Source organism: Cygnus atratus, chromosome 1 (genome assembly GCF_013377495.2).
Source record: "Cygnus atratus isolate AKBS03 ecotype Queensland, Australia chromosome 1, CAtr_DNAZoo_HiC_assembly, whole genome shotgun sequence".
Taxonomy (NCBI): Eukaryota; Metazoa; Chordata; class Aves; order Anseriformes; family Anatidae; genus Cygnus; species Cygnus atratus.
Genome location: NC_066362.1, coordinates 204,586,558 through 204,611,238, shown reverse-complemented (window position 1 = coordinate 204,611,238; position 24,681 = coordinate 204,586,558). Strand labels below are relative to the sequence as shown.

At 44.4% G+C, this 24,681-nt stretch overlaps 1 protein-coding gene across 1 annotated transcript in view; it reads right to left on the bottom strand.

Annotated features, from left to right (window-relative positions):
• The window catches only part of TENM4 (teneurin transmembrane protein 4), a 338,371-nt gene that overhangs the window by 208,895 nt on the left and 104,795 nt on the right, over window positions 1–24,681 (bottom strand). The gene's annotated exons all lie outside the window — the stretch shown is intronic.

Sequence of the window (24,681 nt, the reverse complement as noted above, 5' to 3'; positions counted from 1 at the left end):
TAAGTTAGTAAGACACAACACTACTCTGATGCTTTATCTGGGGGAAAAAAAAAAAAAAAGTATCCATCTGATACTTACCAGACAGACTTCAGTATCACAAAAAACTAACACTCATTTACTCTCTAATTAGAAAGCTCAGAATTGAATGAACTGTACATAGTCCTAAATTACAATGAATGGTGTCAAAATTACCATGACATTTAGTGACACTTATGAAATCTGGATTAGGACTTGGACTCAGGACAGGAACGAGGAAAGCATTTACAGTATCTCTGTAGCCTCTTGTATATTTGGACACATGAGAGAAGACTTAAAGATGAGTGAGATGCATCCCATCCCTTTTCTCCTCACCCTATGTTGACTCAAACTACCTCGTCATTAGCTATGGCTCATTAAACCAAAACCTGAGGGTAGTTGAGGTAGTCTAGCAAAACAATAGAAAATATTAATTATGAAGGTGCCGTTCTGTTAGACATGGGAACAGGGTTATGGATTTCACAGGGAGAAATGAAGGCTTCTAGGACCCATTTTACCCAATAATCTGGAAAAGGTCATAGGGTATCTTACAAGTGCTGTTCACCCTATTGTACATCAATGACAACAGACAGTAACCAGCTCAAAGAGAAGCCTACATTTGGACAGACAAATTCTTCCCAGGAATCTAACGGCGCGTTCAAACGTCTGGCTCAGCAAAGCTCACCCAGAATTGAAAATGCCATGTTGGCCTCTGATCCACGGCCAGCTAACCCTGCCAAATTCTGTCCACCAGCCAGCACGCTAAAAGAAGCATAGAGCAGCAACCACGGCTAGTAGAGACGAGGAATATCGGGACCGAACCAGGTCTGACAGCAGTTCAGCAGCACCACATGAACCGAGGCATCCAACCGCCCTTGCCCTGGATGTTATCGCCGACTGTTGCTTAAACGGAGCCTAAATGAGCACAGAGATGGTAAAAACAACAGTGGGGGAATCCTGCTGCTGGCTTCCTTACAGCAGTGACTCATTTTCCCCCCCGAGAGGCAGCAGCCATGGTTGTTGGCTAAGCCCCTGTGCGAGACAGAAGGAAGGGAGGAAAAAGAGAGAAAAAGGGAAAAGGGAGGAAAAGGGAGAGAGCACGCAGCACGAGCTGCAGCCTGGGGAGCAGGACAGGGAAGATAGGAGCAGCTTGTTAACCCCAGGCACAGGGAGATGGACATGAGCAGAGGATTTCCAGTTTCTGGGGCTGTCAGTCTCTCACCTTTCATGAGAACTTAATTCATCCCAGGAAAAATGCCTCGTCTAATCAGGAGCAACAGCCCAAAGGTTTACAAGTCCAGTTACTCGAGCTTTCATTACGGCTGAAATGAATGCTGTGGGCAAACGGGTGAATCCTGGAAAAGGCAGCAGGCGTTTTGTGATGTTCTCCCACTATCATTTGACTTCTCCTACCAGCGACACCGCTTTCAGACTGAGTCAGAGCCCGTTTCCCCCGATCTGCTATGTAAATCCCAATTTGCTCCCTATTACTGCAGACATATTGCAGATGCTATTATGGATAATGCTTTTGAATCAAGTGAAAATGTGTCATTTTCGTGCTCTATTTGCATACCCTCGGTGATTTCTCTGCTAAGTAAAGGCAGCACATCTATCTTGCTCTGGTCCGTGATTTTTCATAGGATTTTATAGCTTATATTTCTTTTTTTCTGACAGGTAGGTAGCTTTTCCTCCCAGAATATTCTTAATTTTATTCATATACAAATTCTGAATACTTATGGCATGTCAAAGCATCGCTACATTTAATATACCTTGACTTGGATTAGCAGCTATCTCCCTTGCCTTACAATCCTTTTTTTTCTTCTTTTTCTTCTCAAGCTGAGGAACATGAGAAAAGAGGTGCGGATGGAAGCACGAGCTATAAAATCTTCCTCCTGAAAATTACTGCAGCCATGCAGGATTTTCTAAGTGCAACAAAACTATTGAGGTTCTTACCCTCTGTGGTCAACAATGATCCCATGGGCTTTGCAGTCAGTAAGGGGATCTCACGAAGTGCGTTCTTCCTTGGTTTCCTAAAAATTGCAACTGTCCCTTTGTTTAAACATCCCCTCTTTAGCTTGTCCCACAGTTTTCAAGAGATAATAAAGTGTGCGGTTTCCACACAGGACAGAGAACCTTAATGCTGGCTGCAGTGCTCCTCTTACATCACAGCACTGGGAAGATGTTCTCATTATCCTATTACAGCTGCTTAGGCAGCACTGCATTTTTACAGACAAATGCAGGATAAAGGGGAAGTCAGATAAAACCTTCTACGTCTAACAGCAAACCTTTATTGGGATGACAGAACCACAGAAGTTCAGAATGCTTTCTAGAGAAGCCAGACTTTGTGGCTTCTGCCCAAATTGTATTAGATTTCCTCAGACATTTTAAAATCAAGGATGAGATAGCTAACCATGACTGCTCGGCAGTTATCCCGGCTCCCGTAAAACCAGATAATTTTCTACACTTTCCTCCCTGCAATTTTCCTCTTTGATTTCCAAAACACCATGGAGTTTTTCAGTCCCACTATGCTTGCTGTTGGCATCCTCATGGAAGACCTGACATATTTCATTCGGAAGGAGCAGGTAAGCTAACAAAGCATAGGGAATAAAAAAACAAAATAAAAAATTCTAATAGAGCCATGCAACTCAGTCCCTGGGAGGATCTGGGCCTTGAAGGGCCCCAAAGGGATCTGTAAATAGTGAAAGGGTCCTCAAACCCTTCGATGCCAGGTGCCGATGACGCAGGGTCCCAGGGACAAAGCTCAGTGTCTCTAGAAGATAGGCTGCCACTGAGAAAGTCTGAACGGCTCAGGGCTTAATGAGTCCCCCTATAAGCTTCATCTTCTCTAATGGGTCTCCCAAGTGTGTCAGAGATGAAGTATGTCAGTATTCAAATGTAATGAAACACTGCAAATCCGATCTGAAAAACACTCAAAGAAATCAAGGCGCTATTATGTCGCTCGCTTGTTTGTTTGTTTGTTTGTTTTACCATTAAAATGTCATTGCCTAACAGCGGCTTGGTAACCACAGATGAAGCAGAGCTGAAGGATAACTCGGTTAATGAAGCTTGTCCTTGGCACATATTAGCGAGCCTTGACAGAAATCTGTGAATGAAGGATTGAATCAATGTGAACCATAAAAAGATTGCCAGCGAGGAGCTAATACGGCAACATTTGAATAAAAGGTCTGAACCCTTTGTTCCTTTTCTTTTCCTTAATCTTTAATGAGTAACACTGTTCTGAAGTTAGTCCGTGCAATGATTACACTTTCTAATTCATTAAGTTTTGGGATTGTTTTCGGGGCAACCGTAATGACCTAAAAGTGAAAAATACATTCCCACTTTTTTTTTTTTCCCTGCTTGCCTAATTTCCACACTTGCCTAATTTCGAGTGGTTTATAAAGGACTGAAGTGGGTCTTCCCCAGCACCTTTTAGGGGGCACTACGTTTAACAATAAAACAGTTTGCCAGAAGCAGGTTCTGTAGCAGACACATGGCAAGCCGATAACGGCATGTGCAGAATGAACAGCAAGCAGAATATTTAACCTCCGAGCTGGCAGATAATGGCAAAATAAGAGGAGAAGAATCAGAAGGGGGAGACCAAGTGGCTGTCTGCTCAGCTGGTGCCTTGGTGCCGGCTGGCGACAGGCAGGATCTGCAGCAGCCTGAAGCTTTTCTCCTCTCTGACTCCAGACGAATGTGAAGGAGGTGGACGGGGCCGCAGGAAGGTGCAACGGGGGTACCTGGGGCTGCTGTGGCAGAGATGCTGCAGTCTGGAGGAGGATTCCCTTCTCCGAGGAACGTCCGATGCCAGGACAGCCTGGCAGGATGCCACCGAGATGGAAATAAAGACGAAACAGGTCACCCGGGATGCAGATGTCTGTTCTTGCCTTACTAACACTTAAAAAATGGAATTAGTGGTACAATTTGAAGGTTTCCCTTAAATTCTAGCTGACTGAATTTCTCCTTAAGAAGTATATCCACTGAATTCAACTTCAGACTGGCTTCTCCTACCATCAAGAGGAGTGTTTGTGCCATGCTGTGAAATACATCTTTTGCTCTAACAACATCTTGTGCTGCTGGTTTTCCAAATACTAAGCAACAAAATGACACCAAATCATACAAGAAAACACAGAACTGACGCATAACCTCCAGGAAATAACAAAACACCGATAGGAAAGCTACCTTGATGTTTTTTCTCTGCCTTATTTTAAGGAACTGCATAACAGGGAGCTGCTGTTCCACCAAGGGCTCTCACCAGAGAAAGTCACAGTCCTCACCAGGAGCTGAACATCTGCAGCGTATACATCCTGCTTCTGAGAGATTTCTGGTCTGAAGAGTTTCCCCTTTGGGTTTTCAGTCCCTTTCTTGTATCTCACCGGTGCTTTCCCATGCTATATGCATAGGCACGCACCTGTCTGGGTTTGTGTATGATTAAGTCCTAAGAAAAACCTTCCTGTGCACACCTGAGCTGTAAATTTGGTGCAGCCCTTTATCCAGAAAAATCCTGTAAGCATTGGAAACTATATAATGGGAGAAAATGGATGCACACAGTTCAGAGTGTTTCTCTAAACGTGTAAATCGGACAGCAAGTGTGAAACCAATCTTGCAGCCAGACTGTAACCAGTAGCAAGTGGAAATGGAGGAGCTAGAAACCAACCGGCACCCTTTTTTACTGTTTGACAAGTTTAGGCTTCGTAAGCTATGAGGACTTAATTCTGAAACGTTTCCAGGTTATTCCTCTATTTAAGTGATTTAATTTGTTTAGGTGAACTTCATCAAAACCCAGGCCCGCCTGGATGGTGTAAGTGCACACATAAAACTAGTCGAAGCGCCCCTCTAGCTGCACAAATTAACACTTCATTCGTTTTGCTGTCTGCAGAAAACAACAGGTGCACCACATCAAGTCCAAACAAGCCATCTCCTCAGTATTTTTCTCATCCAATGTGTACATTACACGCAAACTTTCCTCTCAAGTGCCAAAGTGCCTTTGCAAAAGCAAAATATTGACTTTTGGGGTTTAAATCAATTTTTTGCTTGATGCTAGGCTGTCAAGCTTTGGCTCTACACAGCCACCGAGAGCTCTGGGTGGTTGTTTTTTCATCAGCATGCATCTGGTTGAATTGTACGCCCTACAAGTAATGCTTTTAAAAAGGTCTGTGTCACTGTACAGGGATGTTATGCTGACTTTTAACCCGTGGTGTCCATTACCGAAGTTAATAAAAGGGCATCGCAGCCCACTAAAAACAAGGCAGAGGCTTACTATTCAGACTCGGACAGTTTATGAAGAATCATTAGCTTAAACACAGGGCAAGGTAACAAAAGAAATGAAAAAAAAAAAAAATGTCTGGCAGAGTGCAACGAGTTGCTTAAACCTAAATAACATACTGGAGTTCTTAAATAAATGACTGGTAACATGGGAAAGTACCCTCTGTAGTGCACAACTAAGCAAATTTGCTTGCAGCCCTGGAGACCTTGCATTTGGTGCTGGGATTGCTAAAAAGGAACAGCTTTAAGTCCTCTGAGAGTGTGGACGGGAGGCAATGGTAGCCCTTGGAGGCTCAAACCACTGACGTGTTGACATCGTGGTGTAGGCTTATAACCAAACTAAACTTATGCTTACTTATACGTGACAGTGCAACACGACAGCTCCTTCCCTCTCCTCAAACCTGTGTGCATCTCTGGCGGGATGCCGCGGTCACCCACACTGCGCTGCGAGCCCTCAGGTGTGGGTTCTGGGTCTGGAGAGCTGCAGCCACAACTTTTAACCTGCTGGAGGATGCTCAGATCATTTCGCTGTGCCACTCTGACAGAACGGACGGCTTTCAGCGAGGTGGGTGACCCTCCTGGGCTGCTGGGAGGGACAGCACCCCCACGCGAGGCAGGAAAACCCACTGCTTGAGTGAAGGATGCAGTATCCGGCCCTGCTCTGATCCTGCGTCGCTGCGCTTGTCAAATCACAGCCGACAAATGGTTCTCATCATCCGTGCCTAGGACCGGAGCCTGCGGAGCCGGCAGCCTGCTGCTCTCTCTTTTTTAAGTAAGAGATGCAGGAGGGCAGGACTTCCGAGCACATGGACCTTTTTTCCAGTGTCAGAGGTGCGTTCAGTTCCCCGTGTTTTATACAGAAACCCTCACACTCACCTGCAGTCTGTCAGGACCGGAGAAATGGCAATAACCCCCCGATCTGCTGATACAACTGAGACACAACAAGAGACACAACTGTTATTACACTTAAGGTTAGCCTTGTTGAATGAAATGCTGCGTATTTTGCTGATGTTTGCAGTTTATTGATTTTGGCACGGAGGAGCTCTGTTTAGAGGGGGTTTTTAACTGGTTTCCCTGCCTCCTGTGCCCGTTGTGGGGCTCTTTCATACAGCAAGATGTGGAAACCAGCATAGAGACAAATAAAAGCCGCAGAGTTCAGCCGTGTCCAAACCAGATGTGATTAGCTGGTACGGTTACAATGGCAAATTTCTGAAATGTTTTCATAAAGCAGCTCCCCAAACTCCAGTCTATTAGCAGAAGGTGTCTTTGGCTGCTGTAATAGCAAACAAATGCAGGATTTTGCCAGCACAGCTCTGTCGAACAGGTGTTTTTTTCGTATACCTACATCGGAAAAGCTTTGGAATACAGACCTACCTTTGCCCGTTTCTCCCTAAAAATAAAGGGAACAAGCAGCCTCTATTTTGCTTATGCCCTTCAGAAATCTTCGCTGAACCGCAGCGCTGTTGTGACTTCGTTGCACATCTAACGGGACTGACAGCTCCCCAGCTCCATCAGCAAAGCTGACTATTTATAGTAGCTGCAGAAATTGCCTGTTTTATATAATTTTTACAATGGTAGCAGTGGCAAGTGGATAATGATCCAGAGACCGTCGTTTTGCAAACGCGAAATGATAGGGCTGCCACGCGGATCGACAGGGCCGGGTATGCGCCCTTAGAGGTCAGGGTGAGAGATTAATATGCCACAAAACCCTCTAAAAAATTTCCTGTAATGTTAACTTGTGAGCTTTGGGTCTGGACTCTGACTTCCAAGGGGCATGCAATTCCCAGAGCTGACGGCAGCCGCACAGCAGAGACATCTGAGGGAGGGTTTTGTCCCTTTCCTTTCCCCTCGTGCGTGTCCTGGGCTTGTGAATGGCCCGGTCTCTGGATCCATCATTTCACAGCAAAGCGCTTATGGAATGTGACGTGATGTGGCGCAGCACAATGCCAGCAAGCACTAATGCTTTTAATTATTTACTCCGGAGAAAGAAAGAGGGAAATTTCGTGTTGGCAGCAACTGAAATAAGCTATTTCAAGGCTTTTGCTGGAGAGTTTTTGGTGTCTCTGGACCAACCTCTCTGCATGGGCTGGCGGCAGAGGCACCACGCGGCGGCGCGGCGCAGCACAGAGGCGGTGTGCCAGTCCCTTCTTTGTTACCCTCTCCCTCCTTTTAACTTTGCCTCCCCACCTTTAAAGTCCCAACAAAGCCATGGCTGTGAAATACCTCCAAAGCCCAACATCCACTGGTGACAATTCCATCTGACAGCTGCGGCGACGCCGCGTCTGTCACAGTGATTAATACCGACCCCCCCCCGCCCCAGCCACTGCGCACACAAAAGCCGGCCGACTTCCTTGGGTGAAGACCATGGGTGCAGTTAAGTGTAAAATCTCTCTGCACAGGTGGAAAACCTTATTCCCTTCGGCACAGGAATCTGATTTGTGAGAGCTGGGCTCCACGACCTTTCCGTTCAGGTTCTATTTGACATTCTCTGGAGCACGGTGGCAGGAGGCTGCGCTCCAAATAATTCTGAAACAGACATAAAACTTTTATATTTTTATTAACACTTGAAGAGGCCACTAAAAGAAAATCAAAACTATGAATCTGTCAAGACACTCCGGTAGTGCTGCGCTTTGTTCAAAAAAACACCGTGATGGAAGGGCAGTGTAGTTTATCCTGGGTGTACGTTTGTCTATCTATTCATAACACCTCCACTCCTAAATATCTCAGTGCCAATTAAAACAGTTCCTCTGGCAACACGCTCCTGAGAAGAACTATTTAAGATGGCAGCCTCATTTATCCAACTCTTTTTTTTTTCTTTTCCATTCTATGAAATAAATCTCTAACATGTAACAAATAAATATGAACAGAACTATAAATATGCATACATCTAGCACTGATAGACCACGAAGAGATTTATACATGTTCTGATACTATTTTTTCATCTTTTCATTGTGAATGTACCTTTGTATCTCTGTCACAGTTGTGCATATATGTATAGAGCACTATAAAGACAGAGAAACCACATTATAGTTAAAGGATTTTGATCTTTTCTTCATTTTTGCTCTTAACTTCTTTGGTTGTGTACCACGAGGCATTGCCTTTACTGGCATCACACATTAAAGTGATGCTTGCTGCCCATCAGCTTTCATCTCAGTGAATGGGTTAATTTAAAAGGAATAAATAAAAAAGTGTCTGGTAGAACAAAAAGACTGCCCTAGGTTTTCTGTAAAAATTTGCAAGAAAAGTGTATCAGAATTATTCTTTGTTATATTGGTGTTTATTTTGGTTTTCTTTTCTAGAGGAGAAACTGAGGAAAAACACTGTACCAGGCTATAAAGCAGTTATTGCCAAATGCACGAGATCAAGTCTGAAAGAGACGTATCTATTTCTGCAATCCATACTTTGTAGACGTAAGTCTAGAACTGTCCCAGGGTGAAACTGTTGCTGGATTACCGTTAGCTCTAAATGTGCCAGCAGGGAGATTTTCAGAGGCACCAACAGCAGTTAGGTGACATGTCCCACTTTCATCCATGGCACCGTGGCACCGCACCACTCAGTGACGTCTGTCACCTCAAAGACTTCACCACGAAAATTTTAAACTCAAGCCCTGAATTAACACAAGTAGCGTGGACCTCTGAAGCGAGGCAATTAGCTCGTTGAATAATGTGCTTTGGAAATGCAAACTCCTAGCACTACGCGAAGTCCAGTATTAGCTGACGGTCCCCTTAGCATGTGGCTGCTCAGGAGAGTGGCAAGGCGCTCAGATAACACTGGCACGAAGCGTGCGACTTAAAAGCTCACTCAGATTATCACGAAAGATGAATCTTCTAAGGTTCTTTTCATTACTTTCTGCAAGTGCTCTTGACATTCTCCGAAGCAGTTTAGGAGCTTCCTAGAAAAATGTCAAAATAAAGCAATAATTTTCTTATAATATTGTTCAACAAAATGTGAGCACGGCATGATTCAGAAATTAAGATGGGCAATTTTCGCAGAGGGTGCACGCATGCACACACTTTACGTTACCAAGGGCTTCGGCGTGATGAAAACAATAAACAGGGATTTTGTGTGTGTGCTGTCAAAGAACTAGAAGTAAAACAGCCGGTGTTTGCAGAAAGACCTTCAAGTATCCTACCAACACACGTTTCAGCTATCTGTGAAACTTCTGTTCCAAACATTGGTAGTTATTCACTAAGCAGCACAACTTATACTGGCTGCATGCTGGAAGCATTCGCTATAAAACTGATAGGCCTGCTAACTCTTTTTAAACAGAACAAATCAAGTTCAGTACTAAGTCGTATTAAAATACTGCCTCGCTTTTTTAGGGTCAATCTTGGTAAAACCAACCGGCATGGCTCTGTCGGGGTGACGCAACTTTGTGATTTAATTAAAGAGATGAGCATAAAGATACATTCTGTTACCTGTAAGTCAAGAACTCCGTCTGACAAAAGGGTTTTTTTTGTTCCCTCCGTAGTCCCACAGCCTCCCCTACCCCGCGGCTGATTGATGTATGGTCTGGAACTGGCCCATCATAAACCGCAGGCTGTAAATTAAACCGTGGGATGAATAACTGGCTGGAGGGTTTCAGGAATGCTAACATAACACATGTTATTCAGTCTACTGTAAGGGGACTTATTTCAAAAACTACATTTCCGAAGTACAATTACTTAATAACATGAGCTAAATGAATACTGATGGGATATTTTTAGCTCTAAGGCTTGAATTTCATGGAATACGCTTATGAATAGAACTCCAGAATTCTTAGTTTTAGCCTAAATGGTCCTAAAGCGCACAGTTACCAAGCTGATATCCAAATTATAGGGAAGAACCACGTAACTCATCCCTGGAAGTCCCTTGTGCCTGATAAGGGACAAGCCAGCTGCTGCAGGAGGGATAAAGCCCCAACTTCACTGAGAACAACTGCAAAACTCAGAAAGTAAGGCTGGAATTTCACAACTCATCTTGAGCAAAAAAATGCCTTAATACTTGACGGGAACTTTAATAGTGGAAACCAGGCAGGACTGCCTTTATTCTTCAGTCCCAGTGATCAAACCGTGGCAGGGACAGACCCGTGTACGCCGTTACGAATCAAACAGCCTACCTTGCTGTCAGCGTAACCATTTGGAAAGCAATGCGCAGCAACTCCCACGGAGATACACTGCCCTTGATCTGCAGCGCAACTCCTGTATTGTCAATACTCGCCTTGATCTGCGAGGGAACTTGCTTGATGCCAGCAGCAGTTTTGTGCGCAGTGTGGGCAGTGTATGGCTCCTGAAGGAAGTTTTTAGAAGCTGGGGATGCACTGAGATTAATCAGCGATTGATGCCTCGCTGGAGAGAAAAACAAATGAGCGGAGTTTGTGGGTAGAGTCTGAGGAATGTTCAACTACAGCCAGAAAAAAAAAATCACATTGAAAAATTAGAAAGTTCCTATCTAGCTAGAGAAGAAGAGAAAAAATGAGGCAGGGAAAGGTTAGGCTTGAAGAAAGGGTCATTGACAGAAGGACCAGACTGTCCTTTTCTCTTCTACAGTTTTTCTTCTGAACTCTCTCTTCTCATCTGGGCCAGTCCTGATCTTTCCCCATCAGCCAAATCTGAATGATCCAAATCCTGCCAAACTGTCCTTAAAACCAGATCTTATAAACCAGAGGCGTGGAAGTAGATGCTCAAATTTCTCTGCACCTCTTTCCTACTGCCCTATACCTGTTATCTTCTGGAAGAGACGCAGGCAAAGCACCAGACTGCTCCCTGAAATCAACCTACAAAGCCAGCTCTGATGGGATCTTGAAGGCACAGAGATGGCCTGAGCTCACAGAAAAACGCCAGGCAGCAAGGAGTCTCCATTATTTCCTTCAGTTTATGGTGGCAAAGCTGCCAGTTACAAAACCCAAAAGCTTCTGTGTAATTTCACAGCGTTTAGTGAAGGGGTAAAGTGATATTCACCCTATTTGGGACCTGACGCTGTTACAATAATCCATCTGGTATACCCTGAGAGCTACAAACATAAATAATATTTTTTTTTTATTGCAAAGCAACTTTCGCCCTAGACTCTCCTGTTAATTTACAGCATTAATTAGTTAAGAGCATCTGATAACAGGACTCCATATTAAGATGATTACAACTATAATTAAAGGTAATGTAATGATGAAAGGACCTGTGCTTGGCTTGTACATTAAAACAGGGAGCCTTGAAGCAACAAACCCAAAGTAGAGCACAGCCAAAGATATGTGACTCGGTGCACATGAACTTATGGATTTCATTTCTCTGTGCCAGTCCTGCCTCCAGCTAGGAATATGTGTGTGTGAGATCTGAAAGATTTGGTAAAAGTTCTGCTGTTGTACAGCAAAGAGATTAACACCAGAAGAGCAGCAAAACCTGAGACCAGTAAGGCATGCAGGGCTCCGTGGTGGCAATTAAAACTGGATGACCGAGCTCAAATATTTTGGGTTTTAAAGAGGGAACTGATCTTGTTTTCAGCAAAAGGGAATCCTTCACGATTTGTTGTCCATTTTGGCTCCACTCTTGGTGGACACATGCTGCACGCATCCTTATCTTTTGGACAGATGCATTTGCTGAGATCAAGGTTGCACCTTGAATAAGCTTTTAAGTCCCACATGCAAGGCACGGTGGGCAGTGTGGACTGGAGAATCCAAATACAACTTGGTGCTGTAGTGGTAGAGCAGGGGTGTTTGCATGGGGAGGACAAATAGAAATGATAAGAATTATGGCATGTTCTTTAACAAACCTGTCACAATTATAGCTTTTCTTTAGTCACTGCATATGCAGACAGTTTATGGTCTTATTCAGGTAGAATGCTGCCTCCATCCAGAAGAGTTCAAAATCTTATGGGGAGAAAAAGACATTGTTGCTTTCTGTCTCAGATAAAGCTTCTTCTTTTCTTTAGGAATCAGTATATAGGCTCCAGTGAAGTGACACATTCCTTAAATGTCCCTCAGAGGAAAAGAAACCTTTTTCTTCCTCTAAAAGACAGGATTTCCATGAGGTCATCCACAGAAGACGGCATAGAGCTTATGATGAGGGAACTCTCTCGCCAGCTGGCCTCCTCGTAACGGTGAAAGGTGTTAAAACTGTGGGCACAGCGCTGGGAGTCATCAAAACTGCACGGAGGGGATGCATTCTCTAATCTATATACGACAGCCACCGAAGTTCCTGGTAATACTAAACTTCCCTCTCCACTCCAATGGGAATCAACAGATTCTAAGAGTTTATGCTAATTAAAAATCCCCACCACTGATGTCTGATAAATAGCCATTTGGCATCGAAGGTTGGCAGATTAGTGACACTTGTACCCAAACAAACCAAGACACTTTGATTCATCCCATCTAGAAGCTGTCTCTGCCTGTTGCTACAGGCGTCCTTCAGAAGCTACCACGATCTCTAGCAAATCAAGCCAGGCTCAATGCACAAGTATCGATGGTATTTCTATTTCTTGGCGTTCCTGACAAATATTCTGTTGACTCCGAAAGGTTTTCTACCTACAAAGCATGCCAAGTGATCGCACACAGAAGTAGAAGGAAAGCTCTGGTTGACAGCATTGTGGCTCAAGCAGAGTATCTGCAGATACAGGCAAAGTAGCAGCTGGAGCTGGATGAGCTGTGGAGGCTGTGCAGAAACTCAGCGTCTTGCCCAATGAAGAGAACAGTGTGGTTCCTCAGGGAAAATTATTCTGAAAAAGGCCACAGGGGAACACACTAAGCCTTATGATTACTCTTATTCTACGTGATTGATTTAGACAGATGTGGGTCTCTCGGCTTTCTCTTTGACTTTGGTTGCGTGGGTCAAATGGGGGAGCTCCTACTGCCCAGGCACCCTGTCCAGTAATGTGTTGTGACACACAGCTGCTGATCTGCAGGACAGAAGAGCCCAGAATACACAGGAACATCAGCTGTGGTCACACGCGTGCTGCGGAGGAGGTGGCTACGCTGTGACTGGAGGCGGTGATGATGTCTGGGAGGTGACTCCGTCCTCAGGAGAGCAGCGAAGACTCCGTGCTGTGACCCGTTGTAGGCAGCCTGCTGGAGGTTTCTGATACACACACAGAGTGCTGTAAGCTGTGGTGTGCAAGCAGACAGCCCGCTCGATCTCCCCGATGCCAAACACATGCAGCTGGGCAAAAAGAGTGCGGGGTCAGCGCTGCAACAGCTGGCATGGAAGCGGTGGATGGCTGGGAAATGGTGCTGGGCTGATATCTAGTGCTCCAGTCTCAGCCCCAGAGGCAATGGGTTTTTAGTTCTGAGGCAGTCAGAGGTTATGCCAACATGACTACTCACAGCTCCAGCTCAACACAGCTTGGGCCATGACGCCTTCTGCTCAGCATCAGGAAGGAGAGGTCTCTTTATATGGAAAAATCCCAGGGGAAACTCTCCTCGCGTGTTGTAGCTGTGAGTGCTTTCCTATATGTGCATGCCCTGTTCTTACACTTTTCCCTATGTATTGGATCCAGAAGATCTCCCCAGATACAATTTATAGAACAATACCCAAAGCTGGACAATTTAAGATACGACTGGAAAGAAAAGCCCAGAAAGATGTGAAAGGGAAGGAAAGGGAAACGGGTGGAGTATCTCCCAAGCTGCCAGTCATCTGGAGCAACACTTTCTGAACTGATATGACAGAAAGTCATCGGGCAAAATCTGTGCTGAGTTCCACTGAGATATTCTGGGTTAATCACCTGCTTCTACAGCAACATCCAGAAAAGATGCAGTCTAGAAGCAATCCAAAAAGAAATGTGGTTTGGTGTTTTGTTTTTTTCCATTTCAGATACTGATTTATGCTACTCTTACTCCCACTAGCTTGAGTTTACGAAACAAATAATGTGACTGCTGGAGAAACTTAAACACACGGAGTAGTCATATTCACGTCTTTTGGCTACTGCTACTTCCCTCATCTAATTTATGTTACTGAAGTTGTCAAGAAGAGAGTGCTCTCTTGGCAAATACGGATGAATGCAAAGGAGCAATCACCAACATCCACAGCACACAAATCTTTGTACCTGGCCTCCCAGGGACTGGAAACAAGTTCAGATTTAGATAGAATATCCCCAAGGATCTCCACCTATAAATATATGTAACAAACTCGGTAAAAACATGAAGTTGTGAAGTAAGCATTTCATCAAAGGTTAGTTTGGTTTTCAACAAATAAGAAAATTAAAACCCCTGCTGTCCACACGAGCCTGTATGTCTGGGCCTTTCTTGATAGACAAAATTATTCATGGCATATTAGAGCCTGTCAGTATGTTCAACCAGAAAAAAAAGACGTATCATTCCTAGCGGAGATCTAAACAACTTCATTACAGGAGCTGTGAGGGAGTCACAATACATTAGGAAGGACAAATGTAGTCCGCAGTGGTTTTTCGGTTCTTTCTACACCATTGACTTACCAGAGGAAAGTACTACTAATTACACTTACTTGCATCGATTTTTTTTTTTCTTCAGGATGGATTACCTTGTCCTCCTCTGAATCTAATGATTTAAATTAGAATGAAACCGCCACCTGATGGAGGTTAGAAGTTACCCTTGGAAGAAAGACATCAAACATGACATTAAAAAAATCCTCTTTCCCTATGAACTGCCTTCCAAAACGGGCCGAGCAAGTTTCAAGTGATGTGATTTAGCAACTACTACAGCGACATAATGTACCACACATTGCAGGAAATGCCAGATAGATTTCTTGTGGCTAGATAAGGTTCAGTGATCTGGATCTGGATCAGATAGGATCCTGTTTACATTAGTGTAAATCCAAAATAAATTCCGCTGAAGCCAAGGTATTAGTTAGATCAGAATCTAGTTCACTGTATTTTAAATGACTGCATTCTTAGACACACTCTTATCTGTCTCCTCCTTCTCCCTTTGTAGACTCTCCAGTTTTGCTGCCCGGACTCTGAGGATCATCTAAATGAAACTCGTATGTTACGGGTCAGAATTTCTCCCAAACACTTCTGTGTGAACCTCAGTCATTTGCAGCTCGGGCAGAAACGATCCAACATTTCTGCTGATTTTTTGTTTGTTTTTCATTTGCACTCTCCCTGTGAGAACTCCCTAATTAACAGACAATTGCCATGGCAACATATTAAGACCAAACCTCATCATAATTAAGTCAGTGGCAAAATTTCCATCACCGGGTTGTTCTTCACAGCCAAGCTACTCACACTAGGCTGTATGGTACTGGCCAGTCCTGGGTTTCTGTCTCGTGTCATAGTTACTGTTAATTAGTTAAAATCTGAAACATTACAACTGCTCGTTCATGTACAGGAGAGGAGCACGTGCAAGCACAAATCCCAAGTAGTTCAATATGGATTTACAGCAACTAAGTCACCGGGTCCTTTAGTGGGACCTTAAACAATTTATGCAGTGTACAAGGTATGCACAGCATCTTGAAGGACATTTTGGATTTCATTGTAGGGGGCACTAAAAGAGCTTATCTAGATATTGCCTAGACCATAGAAAATGGCAAGACAGAGATCTGGCAGTAAATACGTAGCGCAGGAATTGATACGTGCCAAGGAATTAAATTAGTGGGGCTCTGAGATGCTGAAGTGTCCTGGATCCTACACACAGTCAGGCAAGGGCATCCCTTAACCTCAGGCTGGCGTGGCGCTCATTTCATTGCCTGGACAAACAGACATCCAAGTACTTTCTTTTTGTGGTGTTATGTGTAAGTCATTATCATGTGAATAATAATACATTGTCATACGGGATGAAGCAAAACACGACAAAGTGTAGGCACCAAAGACCAGGAGCAGCCTTGACCTTACAGCGCAAGTGCGATTTGCCTTGACTGACCCCATACGTATTTTCTGCTTTCTTTTTCATAAATTTCTGTTTTCTGCAGACCCCACTGGCTTAGGCATTATATAATCGGTGCTCTGAAAACAGGGAGAATTACCGGCTCCTGAAATCTCTTTCCCTGTAGATTATTTTCTTCATCTGCATGATCTTAGTGACGTGTAAAACTCATGCCCCAGATTTTAATGATGGTGACCTTTGGGAGTAACAGTTGAGTCAATGCCATTTTAAACACGAGCCTGCTACTGCATTATGTCTTTGCAGCTGTAGCCAAGTGAGAGGGTGACAAGTGTAATTACCAGTTCTTTCTGTGAAGCCTCCTAGTCTGAGAAAATGCAAGAACTTTTACAGAAGAGCGGTGTGCCACGGCTTGTATCACTGGCACAAGGGGAGGCGTTGTATTTTTCATCAGTTTCCAAAGTCAGACGTATTTGGCATAGAAAACAAAAGTATATGATATATACTTAGTGCTCAATTTGTAGTTAAAAAAAAGAAAATGGATTGCATTATATACTACTCCATATGTTCTTCTGGAGCTGGAAATGCTTTCATGGATTTGCTTTAAATTGCTATTTTGTAGTATTTGTACTGTGGAAGCAACACTGTGATATTATGGTTTCACATCCAGCTGCCCAGTTGACCAGTTTAACTTTACAAACCAGCTAACAGGACCAGGACAGGGAGAGCTGAACTGGCTTCTTGGAGCCCCGGCCATCATCACTAATAAAATGTCTGAAGCCAAACTGATTCCAAGACCATCTACTGATTTCAGTGGGCCTACCTCAGTGTATGCGATTGGGATTTGGTTAATTATTCCACCTTCTCTTCCATTGGGTGCCAAAGTCCCTGAGGCCAACATACTGAAGTACTGAAACTGCTCCCTGGAGCTCCAGGTCCTCCTCCTGTCCCTCTGTCTGTGCTGCAATGACTGAGAAGAAACCTCAGCTTTCCAGCCTGCTAAGTGGTTGAGAATGCTATCAAGGTTTCAGAAGTTTCAGTAATGAGGACTGCTCGGCATATCAGCAGCTTTAGCACTTAGAAAATTATCTTCTAGAGCACTAAATATTTTAATCAACTTTCGATCCAGTATTCCAAGTCTCTAACGACAATGAAAGAATTATTTTCAGCATCCACTGAAAGAAGTTTTAAAAGGTAGGCCCTTCAGCAACACCGTTTCTTAAAAAAAAAGAAAACGAGTACAGCATGCACACATAGGGGAAAGTGCAGCTGAAAAGGAATTTGACAAGTGCTGCTGCAAGGTATTTCTCAGAGATGTTAAATGTCTCCATTCCTGCAGAGTTTGGATTTTGTTTCAACATCCTTTTGCTATTCAGTGTCAACGCACAGCCTAATTGCATGTTACCGTGGCAATTTTCACTGTGGAGCTATTTCCCATACGGCACCATATTTCACAGTAACTTGCATAGTTATTGCTAGGTCTGACCAGAGCAGAACTTGACGCCGTAATGAATTCTGTATGAGCGAGAATCTGATCTGAGGCGCACCGAACGTTAGCCTGGAATAAATCTGTTAACTTCAGCGGGCTCGTGCTGCTGCCATTCGGCCACGGGGCCTTGCAGCAAGAGCAGCCCGATTTCACCTGCCTGCTGGGAGGGTGAATTTGGGGGTGAAATGGTATTTAACCAGCTCCAGCAGGCACCTAAGGTGCTCAGTCCAAAGACGAGCCACGAAGCTGTTGTGATGATGGGACCTTACCCATAAAAAAACCCTACAAAGTAAGACAGCCTGAAGTGGAGCCTACCTCAAGGCTCCTACCTGTAAAGGTGGCTGGAAGCACGTAGGGCTGTGTCCTAATGTCACCTGTGTCAGGAAAGGGCCCCTCCACAAGAAAGCTGGGGAGGGACTCTTGGTCAGGGCTGGGGGGACAGGACGAGGGGCACCGGCTGGAGCCTGGCAGGGGGGAGGCTTCAGGGAGGCGTTGGGAAGAAATTCTTCCCTCTGAGGGCGCTGAGGCCCTGGCCCAGGCTGCCCAGAGGAGCTGGGGGTGCCCCAGCCCTGGCAGTGCCCAGGCAGGGCACCTGGCATGGGGTTGGAATTAGACGATCTTTAAGGTCCCTTCCAACCCAACCCATGCTGTAATTTTGTGGTTCTGTGTTTCTGTGAAGGCTGCTGACAACCACACCGCCACATGAACTCCGAGGCGTTGCAACTCAAGGAAGCTTGAGGCCTCAGAATGTGTAACAGCAACCTGATTTAATGAATCGTTTGATTAATCTGGAACTATAAGTTCTTCTTTCAGCAACATAAAGCTGACTACAAGAGGGATGAAGTTACCTCTTCCTGAGAACTGTATTATTACTAGGTTGAAACTCCTTGAATTTTTAACATTCCATTTCCTGCAGAAAAATGGGTTTTAAAATGCCTTCTCCTTAGCAAAAATAAGTGAAATGATTATATTTAATTTGTCACAGTATTTGTTCTGCTCACTATTGTTACTGTGTCACAGAAGTGCTTTGCAGACGATTGAGACAACTGTTCAGATTATCCTCTCGGCTTCCCTCACCTAATCAAACAGACAGCAACAGATTTTTCTTCTGATTTTCTACAATTGCAAGTCACAAAAAAAAAAATCAAAGCCGAGGTCCTACAGAACTTCCAATTAAAATTTAAGTACAAGTTAGGATTACTAATAGGAGAGCCGAGGAAAACCACCCACAGTGACATTAATAGGGTCAAACAGTTACTTGTATTTTAGCGATTTGTGGAGCAACCCTCTTGTTTCTGCCAGCTCCCCAGGCTCCTTGCAGAGTTGGAGAGACCCAAACATCAGGAGACACTTGTATAAAATGCCACGAACCACCCTGACCTGTGTTTTTTGGCTACATTTGGTCAAAGGCACTGAGGAGTTTCCTGCAACACTCATGCACGTGTAACCTCAGACAACCAGCAGCTCTACCATCTGCATTGCCACATCCCCCCACTTTGGGAAGATAAATAACCGAGTTTGAAGGGAGCACTTCAAATAATAGTACAGATATTGCTGTAAATCACCATCTTATTCCTCCACTGTATTTCATCGGCCCTTCCTTACGTACCATCTTTCTATCATATGCCAGCCACGATGTTCCTCAATCCTATTACCTGCTAACAACTGCTCCTGAATTCACTATTTCATAGCTCTCTAATTCTGCTGTCTTTTAGCCCATCTATAAATGCCTGTTTCTACAAGCTGGCAGCAATATTTTATAATTGCTGGCCCCAGCAGCCACCCATGTTAACACACGGAAGACCAGAGTGACGAAGCCTAGCTGAATGGCGCATCTCGAGCTGTCTGAATGCTTCAAGTCTAATGAGAACAAGGAAAGTGTCATCGAAACATTTCTGGGTCCTGCCCAGTATGCTCTTGCATGAAGGAAATGTTTACTGTATTTCTTAAAGTTCGGTGGTACGAGATCACAAACCCACACACGATCCCACCGCTGAGCCTCCTGCAGCCCAGGTCTATGTGGAAGCACAGGACAAGGCAGCTCCTGTTGAAAATCGCTGAGAAATGGGGGTGGAGATCAGCTCTGGAAATAGATAGGTCTGTAGATCAGACCCTCCGGCACCCCCCTGCATGAGATAGGACTCAAGTTAAAGTATAAAACAAAACAACAACAACAAAATAGTGTGCTTATAAGACATTTTAAATAGCACTTCTTAACCTGAATTTTTATTTTCATACTCCTCATTCATTTTATACTCAGCCCACAGAGTAAATACAGATAAGCAATCCCGAAATGTGTTCTAGCTGGTCTTAAATACAGCCTCCTTTCTTCAAGACTCATCTCAGAGCTGCAAGACTGGCAAAGATCTGTTCAAATTTTAGAGAACTTTGGTCCTTAGGCAATCCACTTTCTTACCATGTAAATCAATCACAGTATTTGGATGAATCCCTTTGCCAAAAGGATCCCTGGGAATACCAGGAGGCAGCTACTTTTACTATTTTCGCATTCCATGCAGTATCTCAAGACTGGATGTGTGGCTATTAAGTCAAATTCACTCACAGAGCGCTCCAAATAAAGAATAATCTCCCACATACTCATTTCTGCATGTCCGCAGGAGCAGGTCTAAGGTTTCGTGGATGTCCTAGAGCTTACGAACCCGTCCCTTTGTTTCCCTTGCCTGAATAAACATTTGATAAAGGAAAGATGAAGAGAAATGTTAATCCTGAATTTGTATCTCAAGACATGCAGGGGTGAAAGAGAGCAAAAGACAGATCTGGCGAGATTTTCTTACTAGGTTATAAGAAAAATAATCCAAAGATACTAATCAGGGGAATTGTTTCTCCTCTTATCTAAACAGCTACTTTAATGCAAAGTCAAGAAATAATTGGCCTTCCAGGAAGACTTAGGTTTGCTTGGAAAGAGAGAGAGAGAGGCCAGGCCAGCTGAAAAAAACAGCCACCAGTGAACAAGGGGGACAGCTTCAGAACCGTACAGAAACTGGGGACAAATCACGGAAGAGAGTGGATGGCCCCAGAGATTCCTCCAGCAATTTCCTACTCAAAATAGGTCTGAGCAGAAAAGCTGGCAGCACGAGCCCTCACCTCACCGCTGGTGACGGTGACAATCCTTGTAGTCCCAGGCAAGCTGTTCAACCTGCACAAGTCTTTCCATCTGTGCAATAGGTTAATAATATTTACCTACGCACGTCGTTGGGATTAAAACATGATTATTTTTAAAGTACTTTGAAGATGAATCAAGCTATGTGGTTGCTAAATATTATTATTGCTTAAAATGTGACATATTGTTTGAGTTAAAGAAAATGGTATATCTTTATCTTAAGAAGCTTGTCAGTGCATAATGAACTGAAATTGTGATTGCTTAATATAGTTACTGCAATTTCTAGTCTGAATGTTCTGTATTTATTGTTTGCATTGCACTGACGTGTATTAAATTAACAAGATTATACTGTATGATTGCTCTCCCCTTGAGACCCTTAGGAAATGAGGCTATCCTAGTGAGCACAGTGTTTAAATAAATATTATTTTATGTATTATTTTATAAGTGTGGACTGTAGTGTTTCTGCATCTTGGGACGTGTTTTTAATGTTATCTAATTTCGCATTATATTTAAAGGAAACTTCATTGCTTTGAACATTAACAACAAGAGAGCACAATATATATAAAAAGGACTGCGGGAAGCAATCCTGCAACGAGGGCTGCAGGCACCAATTGTTCTGTTTGATCTTTCCTTCCCTGCATGTCTAGTCTCTGCTGCACCACTCCTACCTTATGAGCAGGTAATATGCGGTGAGGAAAACAACGTTCTCACTCACTTGTGCGTTCACAAAAGCATTTTGTGTTCTTTTGGTATCTCTGAAAGAAGCACAGGTTAGAAACCCATCGCTGGTCCAGCTTTAGGCAAAAACAGTGTCTGATTGTGCACACCCCTTGGCATGTCGTGCTTGTTAGCAGGCTGGGGGGAACACTTGCCTTTTCTGTCATGTTTGTGGCCTCCAACCCATGGTTTGGGGGATATCACAGTCCAGCAACGATGCCCAACGGCCTGGCAGCACCGCAGAAGCGGCACAAACACACTGACGGCAGCCACGGCTCCCTGAAAACAGGCAGCGCTGTTTAGGCACAGCCAGGGCTCAGCTGGAGTCGAGCGCTCGATTTCTTGGCTGAAACAATAGCCTGTTACCGTCTCCCCGAATTTGTGGGATCCTTATTCAAAGCGTCGGCGGTTTCCATGCATCTTCTGGGGTGTATTCTGCCGCTTTTTGCTTTTGTTGAATAGAGACCACTCAGCCCCATGCCCCCAGATGAGTCCCACATACGCTCCGCTCAAAGCAAAGGTTACAGGGGCTGCTCCTCACAATATCAACAGAGAAGCCTCGCACCTCCGCTCGCCTGTGAACTCAGAAGCATGTTTTGCTCTTGTTTTAGAAGCTTTTAAGGCCGCAAATAAATCCAGACCACCCCGACCCGGCTCCCACCGCACAAGCCATTCATTTAGAGTAAATTCAGCTGTCATTTAGAGCTGAAATAGATTGGACAAAGAAGCAGCAATCAAGCCATTTCCATGTGAGGCAGGTAATTACAGAATCTGTTAAATTATAGTGATTAGGCGCTGCTAAGGAGAAGCCCCAAGAAATCTCAAGCAACTTTTGAAGGGGGAAAAAAAGTTTAATTAAACAGCTGCAGGCCTCTTGCAATTGATGTGATTTTTTCCTTCCCCCATCCCCTTCTAAAAAGCAAGCAGGTTAACAAGAAACAAAAGGCAGATAAGGGAGTGTAAGTGGATCAAGGAGAGCCTTGGGAAATCTTCAAAGAATAGGTCTGAATGTGGCATTAAATGGTTCATTTGGTGGTAAGTGATTAAACGGGAGAGGACTTCCTTTATCATGGAAATTGGTCCTCTCTGCTGTTGGACCTATGCTAATGATCTGAAACGCAGAGAAAAGGATGACCGTGGTATACTGGTTTATAATGCACTGCTTCGCGTTGGGCTAGCAGGAATATTTGCATGAACACCATCCCGCAAGGCATCTGAGCGGCAATGGATTGTTGTTTGGCAGGAATTACGCTCATTGGTGTCAAAAGTTCACTACCTAGCGAATGCTGGCAGGCTGCACACCACCTTAGAGCAAAACGGGCCATTTTTAGTCACAACGCCGCAAAAAACAAAGCCCCTTCATGGGATCTTATTTTACAGAGAAATCTCCACTTCCAAGTCTAATTAAAATTAGCTGTGCGAGGGAAAAAAACTCCACTGCAATCACTGGGGGAATTGCCAACCTGTATTTATAGCATTTAAATCCTTTAGAGCCCTAATTTATATTTTACAGTGTGAGCTATATCAACAGTGATATTCCATGGAATTAGGAGAAGGAAGGCCCGCTCGCTCAGCACAGCAGCTAAGAGTTTCGGAGTGATTGGAGGTCCCAATTTCAATTCCTTTCCTAATTCTCTTGCCACTGGGAGTGATTTTAATTTAAGCTCTCACCGTGCTACTTCAAATGACTTCTTGATAGATTCATGCAAAATCCGTGAAGGAGGGCTGAAACACCTTTAAAATCACATTGACATAATACCAGAAATACTTGAAACTTTCAAGCGGAGAAAAGGCAGCTTCGCGTAGATGGATGACCAGAATCTTGGATGGAACAAAAAGTAGCAACACATTCGAGCCCTTAAAAAGCCGGAAAGCATCATTAAAAGGTCATCCCTTTCTGCCTCGGCTTCCTAGACGCCAGTGGAAGAATAACAAATGGTTATGGTTTCATTTTACAGTGTAGCAAGGAGGATTTGAGAATCCGCAGGGCCTCATCTGCTGTTTCTTAAGCAAACATCTAATGTAATTTTAAATTTCACTTCATCATCCTGATAGCTTCAAGCAAGCCTCTCCTGTGTGCTAACCTTCCCTCTCCACGGCACAGTCACTGCTACGGAACTGACAGCAACAGCTCCCTCTAAATTATCGGCTCCCCCATGGCTGTGATTTGTGACACACAGTACGCTTGTCGGGACGGAGCTCCTCATTCTTTTTCATTTGCTGGTAAGCGGTGCTTTGTGCTTCGCCCGTACAAAGCGCCGAAGCCAGTTCGTGTCACAGTGTTAAATTATAAGGCTTAATGGGGTGCAGGGCCAAGTTTATAAAGATATTTAGGTGTGTGAAAGGGCGGGAGATAAATGATGAGGTTCATACTTTCCATAGTATATGAGATGTGTTTTCTAGAAAGCCCTAGGCCCAAGTTAGGCTTCATTTTCTAAAGTGCTCCATGCATTTCAGAGTTTAGGTACTCACAAAAGTTAGTGACTTAGACTCGTACATCACTCTGGCACTTCTGAAAAGCATAGGTGCTCGAGAGAGTCCAGAGAAGGGCGACGAGGCTGATGAGGGGTCTGGAGAACAAGTCTTACGAGGAGCGGCTGAGGGAGCTGGGATTCTCAGCCTGGAGAAGAGGAGGCTCAGGGGAGACCTCATCGCTCTCTATAGGTACCTTAAAGGAGGCTGTAGAGAGGTGGGGGTTGGTCTGTTCTCCCACGTGCCTGGTGGCAGGACGAGGGGGAATGGGCTGAAGTTGCGCCAGGGGAGGTTTAGGTTGGATGTTAGGAAGAACTTCTTTACCGAAAGGGTTGTTAGGCATTGGAATGGGCTGCCCAGGGAAGTGGTTGAGTCGCCATCCCTGGAGGTCTTTAAGAGACGTTTAGATGTAGAGCTTAGTGATATGGTTTAGTGGAGGACTTGGTAGTGTTAGGTCAGAGGTTGGACTGGGTGATCTTGGAGGTCCCTTCCAACCTAGACGATTCTGTGATTCTGTGATACCTTTAGCAAAAGGTGTAAAAGCGTTGGTGCCAGTGACGTACCTCTCGCTAAGTGCCAGGACAGGGAGGCCGCTTGCCTGCCAGGCACTTCTTATAAATCCCCTGGGAATCCTGCTGAATGTTTATGTGTGTCAATAAATCTCCCCTAGTTGTCTCATGTCCTTTAAAAGCAACAGGACAACTCAGACAAGGCAACGGTGTGAGTACTCCGCACGAGGTTCAAGGCTGCAGGCACCAAGAGTCACCCTTGGTGCCACAGGGGGTCTCAGGGTGAGCTTCCCTGGACGCCGAGCTGGAGAAGTAAAGGCACAACGAGGACAGCCCTTCT